This window comes from Emys orbicularis, chromosome 12, assembly GCF_028017835.1.
Source record: "Emys orbicularis isolate rEmyOrb1 chromosome 12, rEmyOrb1.hap1, whole genome shotgun sequence".
Lineage (NCBI taxonomy): Eukaryota > Metazoa > Chordata > Testudines > Emydidae > Emys > Emys orbicularis.
The window spans coordinates 4315256-4324234 of record NC_088694.1 but is presented as its reverse complement, the minus strand read 5'-3'; the positions used below and the strand labels follow the sequence as shown (position 1 = coordinate 4324234).

The following is an 8979-nucleotide window of genomic DNA, read 5'->3' as shown; positions in this document are numbered from 1 at the left end:
TTACAGATATCTGTTCCTCTTGTTAAAATACCAACAATAAGGCCAGGTCAACACTCAAAAATTAATTAGACCCAGCTATGTCACTCAGGGGTGTGAAAAATCCACACCCCTGAGTGACGTAGTTAAGACGACCGAACTCCTCATGTAGACGCATGAGGTCAACAAAAGAATTCTTCCGTCGACCTACCTAGTGCCTCTTGGGGAGGTGGATTAACTACACTGATGGGAGAACCCCTCCCACTGCCATTGTTAGTGTCTACACTGAAGTGCTGCAACTGTGCCACACGGAACTTTGTTCAAAGCAAGAAATATTTAAAGGGAAACTACTTAAAATCAAACTTCAGTCTGAAAACTACCTGTTATTGTTACACACATTATTTAAGGATATTATAAATGAAAGGAGCAAAACACACTTTTTTACAATTTGTTTCCTTAGTGCACTGGACATCACTTTGCACCATGTTTCACTATCACTCCAATCCAGTAAAGTATGTGTCTGTGGTTAACTTTAAGTGCACAAGTAGTCCAACTGACCTCAATGTGACTACTCACTTGCTTGAAGTTAAGCACATGCTTAAGTTCTTTGCTTGATATAGGCCTACATCACTTCCCCTGTTTGTGTGGGATTTTTATCCAGAAAGAGGTGAGAAAAGAGTATTTCAAGACAACTGAGAAGCGTAATTGTAAACAAAAGTTAGCAGGGGGACTGGTGAATCTTGGTCCTTTGTGCCTTCTTTCTGTTAAAGTTAACAAGTTTGGGTTCAAATAGTGAAAACACCTTGCCAAACAGAAGACCCAACCACTTTTTGAAACCTTCATTCCTCAGACCAGCAAAGCTGGAGCACCCAGGAAGGGAGGGAGACAATAGCAGTTATCCCCTACAAATAAATTCCCCTTCCTGGTGCTACTCACTCACCTATTCAGCCAGCTGAAGAGGAGACAGGTGAAAGTGAAGAGGATGAAGACAATTAGTGAGGATCTAGGAGGAAAAAAAACCCAGCTGTCCTTTCATTATTCTGTGTTGGATAGCTCCCAAAGGAACACTGATTAATATGGAGAGGTCCATGTGTTTCAGTTTTCTGGATAGAAGAACAATCCTTTAGCCTTATCTGAACCTGCCTTTATACTGACCCCAAAAGCATAATGGTGCAACCCTGTAAAGTATTAATGGGTAAGCAAAACAAAGGAACAGTCACTTGTGGCCCAAGTCAAGTTTCAGATTAAAGCCAATTAGTTTATTATGATTGCTGATATTTAAAAATTGATCCTAATCTCTGGGTGCTTAACAAATTTTAAATATTATGCACACAATTAAATGAACAAATTATTTAATAAACTGCCCAGAACTCATAAAACACCCATCATCATTTTTAAACTAAGGGCTGGGGGAAAGCCAACAGGTGCAGAGGAGCACGTGGTTCGGACATCCCTTAAGGGAGGATGTATAAATGGAGATTCCCTATGTCCTAATAAGGAGGAGACAGAGGATGGAAGATGATAAAATACAGGTAGGATCTGATGAGAAACAGTCAAAAGAAAAAAAGTTACATTCAATTACGTCATGTAATGGCAGACAGCTAAAAAGTGACACGTTTTTAAAGTGCTTACATATCAGTGCTAGAAGTCTAAATAATAAGATGGATGAACTAGAGTGCCTCGTATTAAATGAGGATATTGATATAATAGGCATCACAGAAACTTGGTGGAATGAGGATAATCAATGGGACACAGTAATACCAGGGTACAAAATATATCAGAAGGACAGAACAGGTTATGCTTGTGGGAGAGTGGAACTATATGTGAAAGAAAGCGTAGAATCAAATTCTATGACAGGAAAGTTTGGGCACCACTGACCTAGAGGATAACAGGGTTATGAGAAATAGCCAGCATGACTTGTCAAGAACAAATCACGCCAAACCAACCTAATATCCTTCTTTGTTACTGTTACTGCCCCGGGGAGGAGGGGGTAAGGGGCGGGCTGTAAACATGATATATCTTTATTTAGTACAGCTTTTGACACAGTCTCATGACTTTCTCATAAGCAAACTAGGGAAATGTGATCTAGATGAAATTACTATATGGTGGGTGCATAACTGGTTGAAAGACCATACTCAAAAAGCAGTTATCAATGGTTCGCTGTCAAACCGAGGATGTATCTAGTGGGGTCCTGCAGGGGTCCACTACTATTCAGTATTTTCATTAACAGCTTGGATGATGGAGTGAAGAGTGTGCTTATAAAATCTGCAAAATGACACCAAGTTAGGAGGGGTCACAAACACTTTGCAGGACAGGATTAGAATTCAAAACAACCTCAACAAATTGTGGAATTGGTCTAAAATTAACAAGATGAAATTCAATCAAGACATGTGCAAAGTACAACATTCAGACAGGAAAAAATCAAATGCACAAATACAAAATGGGGAATTACTGGCTAGGCAGTAATACTGCTGAACAAAATATGGGGGTTATAGTGGATCACAAATTATATGAGTCAATGTCACGCAGTTGCAAAGAAGGTTAATATCATTCTGGAGTGTATTAACCAGGGTGTAGTACGTAAGACACAGGAAATAATTGTCCCACTCTGTTTAGTATAGGTAAGGCTTCAGCTGGAGTACCGTGTCCCAATCTGGGTGCCACACTTTTGGAAAGATGTGGACAAACTGGAAAGTCCAGAGGAGAGAAATAAAAATGATAAAAGTTTAGAAAACCTGACCAATGAGGAAAGTTTTAAAAAAATTGGGCAGGTTCAGTCTTGATAAAAGAAGACAGAGGGGGCACCCGATTACAGCCTTCAAATATGTCAAACGATATTATAAAGAGAATGGGGATCAATTGTTCTCCTTGTCCACTGAATGTAGGACAAGAAGTAATGGCTTAATCCACAGCAAGGGAGATTTAAATTAGATATCAGGAAAAACTTTCTAACTATAAGGACAGTTATGCACTTGCAAGGGAGATGGTGGAATCCCTGTTACTGGAGGGTTTTAAGAACAGGTTGGACAAACAACTGTCAGGGATGGTCTAGGTTTACTTGGTCCTGCCTCAGCGCACAGGTCTGGATTAGATGACCTCTCATTACATGACCAGCCCTACGTTTTTATGATGCAATGATTTTTGTTACCTATATTTGAAGTTTACAAAGTAAGCAAGTATGATGATCGAAGGCACAAGCATCAGTAATCAGAAATACTATCTGCTGAACAGGTTAAACTGCAATAATTCAACTAGGTCAAGATTTTCAAAACTAGAAACCTAAAGCTAGGATCCCCCCCAAAAAATCACATTTTTGGTACCTGCCTTATTTTCCAAAGTACTAAGCACTCAATAGCTCCCACTGATGACTTTATAAATGCTTTAAATACAGGTACAGGAAGAAAATCTTGGCCCCATTCAATAAGTAATTTAATTATCAATCAGATTATCAGTTGTCCAGAGCAACTGACTGGCTGCTAATCATCTTTGGGTAATGAATCCCCAGTGACTGCTCTGGTATGACAGCCTCACCATCTCATTTACAAACTCAGTGAAATTACCCCAATTACTGTACTTTATTTTTGTAGCTCAAGTGCATTAACTTATCAAAATATAGGTTTCTTGGTATTTTAACTATGAAAGACTGCAGGAGATACACTGATTAGTCATACTCCTTTGAAAGGCCTCCAGACCCCTGCACAGCCAAGGCATGTGTTAATGACTTAGTAAAGTGTGTTTTGTCTCTTGCTGTTTCTTTCAGGCACATATTGATAAAACACATATATTAAATTACAGAGCACACATACACCATGCATTTAGGTCACCTCTGTGTGGGGGCATCAAGGTACTTAGACACTACTACCTATGACTTACCAATATGATGTATCAAAAACATGTAGCAGAAAATAAATGGTGTCAGACTAAAGTGACTCATCTACAACATGTCATTTTATTCTCTTCATCACCCCCCACCATAAACAGTCTTTTGCTCAGATTGTGCTTACATTTAACATTAAGATGAAATATGCAAGGAAAGGGAGGATATTTATTTGCTTAATGCTCATAAAAAGGTGCTAGATCAACAATCCTGAAGCCCAAAGACCTGCTTATCCACAGAACAAGTACACCATGGACATAGGTAGCACAAGTTTCCCTACACTGCTTTCTTAAGGTACCATATAGGGAACCTAAAGTTAATTCTACCTTCTGTATATTAGATATGATTTCTTCCCAGATCCAGCTTTGCATTAAGAAAAGCAGCACAGTTATAATTATTACAGAGCCTGCTCATCAGTATCACTGGCATCTATCCCCCAGCACTAGCTACTCAGTCTAAGACCAGGCCACTTCTAACAACAAAATATATGTACACAATGACCCTGGGCAGTTTGAATGGTGGATATTAAAACACGAGCTTGTTCTTACAGTTTGACTGAATTTCTCCGTTGCTTAACAAATCTAAAACAAATGCTTCTTATGCACAACTGACAATATCCGATAGCCATTTGACCTGCCTCAGTGCACTTCACATGAAATAAAAAACCCTTGGCTCTTTTTAGATTTGCATGCTTATCATAGCTTAATATACCCAATGAGATGGCTAAAATGTTACCAAAGCCAACCATTAAGTTGGCTCCAACCTACAAGTTTTTGCTTCAATGGTAGCAGATTATAATAATCTCAGATATACTATAATTTCACTTTTTCATTTCCCAAAAGAAACTGTAGTAATAACACACAACGGACTGAAGAGACAGACATCCACTGTAAATTCAGGCTCATCTTTGTATTTCTCCAAGAAGATATTTTGAATTTGTCATTCACACTGGCATACACATTTTATTATACAGATTACAGCCTCAGAGAGAGCATTAAATACACACAGACAAACCCATAGCAATGACTTTCTGCACACTCTGCAAATTGATGCTTCACTGAGTCAAATACAAGCAAGATACAAAAGCTGAAAATCTCCTTGTGTGTCACACAGCGCCAGCATCAGGCATGGATGGCTTTCACCTTTCTCTCTGAGGGAGAAATGGCTCCATCTGTACATTATACTCCAATAATAAGCCAACTGCCTTGTGTTACCATGCATACAATTGCAAGATATAGCTAAAGCATAAGCAAAACAACGAAGTAGGTTAGTAAACTGACTACCCCATCCACTTCATCCACACCCAGACGGAATACCATTGGAGTCAAACATTCTTCATTCAAGCATCACAAAAAGCAGCACAAAATAAAGGAGTTCTCCCCTCTCTCCAAATTCCTGTTTCAAAGATAGGTTTCCCATTGGTTCTTAATGCATCATTTAACAAAACTCAAGTGTGTAATATTCTGAGCAGCCACTAATTATAAAAATCCCAAGCAGCAACATAGGGGGAAACAACATCTGAAATCCCCTGAGCTGTCATTCGTCATTATGAGTCTCAGTTAACACAAGCCCTAAATGCAAAGTTATTATTTATATCGTCTTTGAGGACTTTTTACTGTTATTTTGAAGTCCAAAGACAGAGGACACAAGCACACAAAAACACTGTAAGTCCCCCTGGTACCAGGTATGGAAGTGTGGGAGGAGGGAAGGGGAAGCTGGGCTTTCTTCATTCCCCCCACCCACCCCCCCCCGAAGCAAGAGGTTCCCAGGGAAAATACAATGTCCATAATTTTTAATTATTATTAAACAGGTCTGTAATTATATGGCATTTATGACAAACTGAGATGATCCCTTGTCCCCATACTGCCCCTCAAGAGCTACCTCCCCCCCAGGACAAAGATAGATAATGTTTAATTGTCTCTGTTTCATGATCCAAACCAAGCAGAAAGCAAGGTGGTGGCAACTGGGGGGGGGGGATGAGGGATATTCCACTTTCTAATGAGATCCCCTACTCTAGCCCCCCCTATCCCATCTCCCCCCATTCCCTCCCACGCCCACATTTCATCCCCCCATACCCCAAATTCCATCTGCCCCCCGCCCCCATTCCATCTCCCCCCCATGCCACCCCCCCCCCCCCGGGCTCCTCACGCCCCCCCCCCCCGCGCTGTGCTGCAGCGTCAGACCCTCCCCCTCAGCAGCATCAGCTCCATCTTGGCCTCCAGCCGCCCAGCCGGCCCTGGGTGCCTACGAGGCTCTGAGGCGCCACAGACCTGGGGGGGCGGCGGGGCGAACGGACCGACCCCCCCCCCCGACCCTGCCCCTCCCCTCACTTACCTGCGCGCGCCGCAGCGGGCCGGTGGGTGGGCAGCACCAGGGAGGGGGTGTCGCCGGGCGAGGGGGGCGGAGGCGGCTCGCGGCTCTCCCGGGGGATGCGGGGCGGCGGCTCCTCCTCACAGGCCGGCCCGGGCTCCGGCGGCGGCGTCTCCTCAGCAGCCGCCAAGCGCCACAAGCGAGCGGGACAAGCAGCGAAGGGGGAGGGGAGGAGCCGGGCAGAGGGAGGCTGCGTACGCGCTCCCACACGCGCCCTCGCCGTTCCGCGGGGACGAGCACGCCGGCCGCGAGCGCGCAACGTTCCCGCGGGGCGGGGCAAGGCGGGGTTTGGTTGGCGCGGGGGCGGGGGCGCGCGCAGGAGGGAGTCCCCGCGCCGCCAGCCCCGTGCACGCGCGCTGTCATCCCCCGCGCCGGGAACGGGGCGGCGTGTCACTGCAGGGAAACACACCTGGACAGGGACCAGCTGGGGGTTGCGTCAGGCGGCGCCTGGCCGGAATAAGGGGGTAGGAGACGGGGGGGGGCTGGAAAGTGCCACATCGCGACGTAAACAAAACAATACATCGGGGGGGGGGGGGGGCTGCTGGCTCCGCAGACGTTGCCATCGCTCTGGGGCGGGGTAGGGACCCAGGCAGGCTGCAGCGGCTGCTCGTGCTGCAGGGCAGATTTGCACGGGGGGCTGCTGGGGGGGGGGGGGGTGGCACAAGGTTGCATGGCTGCTGCGGGAGCTCGCTGCGGCCCCAGCCCGCGCGATTCGCCACTTGCAGCCTGCTAAGCCTCTTACTCCAGGATGTATGTCACTGAGGCAAAGCCCGCAGGGAGCCCGTAAAAAACATCATTTCGCCTCTGGCCCCTCCCATCTCTGCCAAGTGTGAGCAAGCCTTGGTCGTACAGGCTGGAGCAGCTCCTCGGAAGCGCTGCACCAGAAGCTAAAGGCCAGGATGAAGCAGCATTGTGAAAGGAGGCAAATCAGTGTATTGCTGCGCCCTTTAAAAGGGCTACCTGTAGGGTTTTAAAATTAGGAAGGCTGGGGGGGGAAAAATCGCGTTCCCTGACCGGGAATCGAACCCGGGCCGCGGCGGTGAGAGCGCCGAATCCTAACCACTAGACCACCAGGGAGCTCTAAGGGTTATAGCTCAGGCATCCTTAACTTCCTATCATTGTTTCACTTTCATTTTCATAGTCAACGCATTATGAGAGAGAGAAAGTAGGTGAGGTCATATCTTTTATTGGTGCAGCTTCTGTTGGTGAGAGAGACAAGCTTTGGAGCAAGCCCTGAAGAAAGGCTCTGTGTAAGCCCCAAAGCCTCTCTCTTTCACCAACAGAAGTTGGGCAAATAAAATATATGACTTCACCTACCTCCTCTCTCTAATAGCCTGGGTCTAACTGCAATACAACATAGCAAACTGAATGCTCAGCCTACATTTAATGTGCTATATCAATACATTATTATTAAATAAGTGAAATGTATAATAAAAATACAAGGAGTCCGGTGGCACCAGATTTATTTGGGCATCAGCTTTCGTGGGTAAAAAACCTCACTTCTTCAATCTGAAAGCTGATGCCCAAATAAATCTGTTAGTCTTTAAGGTGCCACCGGACTCCTTGTTGTTTTTGTGGATACAGACTAACACGGCTACCTCCTGATACTTGAAATGTATAATAATACACTGAATGCTCCAAAGTGCAGCACCTTTCTTTTAACCATTTTCAGATCCTCCAGCCTCAGACTTGCATATTAAAAATGCCCAGCATGTTACTGGTAGTAGTCATTTGTTCTATTTCTCCGCAGTTCCATGCCTGACATTTCTCAGCAAGGAAAAAGTCACCAATGCCATCATCCCCAGCCAAACAGAAGGTGAGGGGGATGGCAGGAGCCTTTCCTCTGACACCGCCCCAGAAGCAAGTGGGGCTGACCTGGAATCAGGAGCAGCTGTGGTGCTGGGAGAGCCGGGCACAGAAGGGAGTCAGTGCCTGGCAGAAAGAGGGTAGGATCTGCTGGGAGGCAGAGCCTGGGGCATCACCCTGAGTGGACAGGCCAGGGTGAGATTGGTGGGGCTACAGGAGTTTGGGGCTGTCTCCCTTGTTCCCCATTCTGCCCTGTCCTTTTTCAGCCTCTGCCCCTCACATTTTGTCCCATGTCCCCCACCTCAGCCTCTTCTGTCCCTGCATCACATCCCCTCCCCCTCATTCTGCCCTGAGCCCACTGCAGGGGCGGGGCCTGCAGGCACAGGCAGCGCATAGACCCTCCTGGCCCCTCCGCCTAGGACAGGGGTGGACAAACTTTTTGGCCTGAGGGCCACATCAGGGTCTGGAAATTGTATGGTGGGCCATGAATGCTCATGAAATTGGGGGTAGGGGTGCGGGAGGGGTTGAGAGCTCTGGCTGGGGGTGCGGGCTCTGGGATGGGGCCAGAAATGAGGAGTTCAGGGTGCAGGAGGGGGCTCCGGGTTGCAGTGCGGGGGGGGGGGGCTGGGGATGAGGGGCTCTGGGGTACAAAAGGGGGCTCTGGGCTGGGATTGAGGGGTTTGGAGGGCAGGAGGGGGATCAGGGCTGTGGCAGGGGATTGGGACGCAGGGAGGGCTCAGGAGTGCAGGCTCCAGGCAGCGCTTACCACAAGCAGCTCCTGGAAGCATGTCCCCCCCTACGGCTCCGAGGCAAGACCAGGCGGCTCTGCACACTGCCCAGTACACAGGCGCCACCCCTGCAGCTCCCATTGGCCAAGAATTGCGGCCAATGGGAGCCACAGGGGCAGTGCCTGGGGACAGGGCAGCGCACAGAGCCACCTGGCCACGCCT

At 47.0% G+C, this 8979-nt stretch overlaps 1 non-coding gene across 1 annotated transcript; it reads right to left on the bottom strand.

Moving 5' to 3' along the window:
* Positions 1–7228: 7228 nt before the first annotated feature.
* TRNAE-CUC (transfer RNA glutamic acid (anticodon CUC)) lies at positions 7229–7300 on the bottom strand. The gene has a single exon. It is a non-coding gene; the product is annotated as a tRNA-Glu (tRNA).
* Between the last annotated feature and the right edge of the window lie 1679 nt (positions 7301–8979).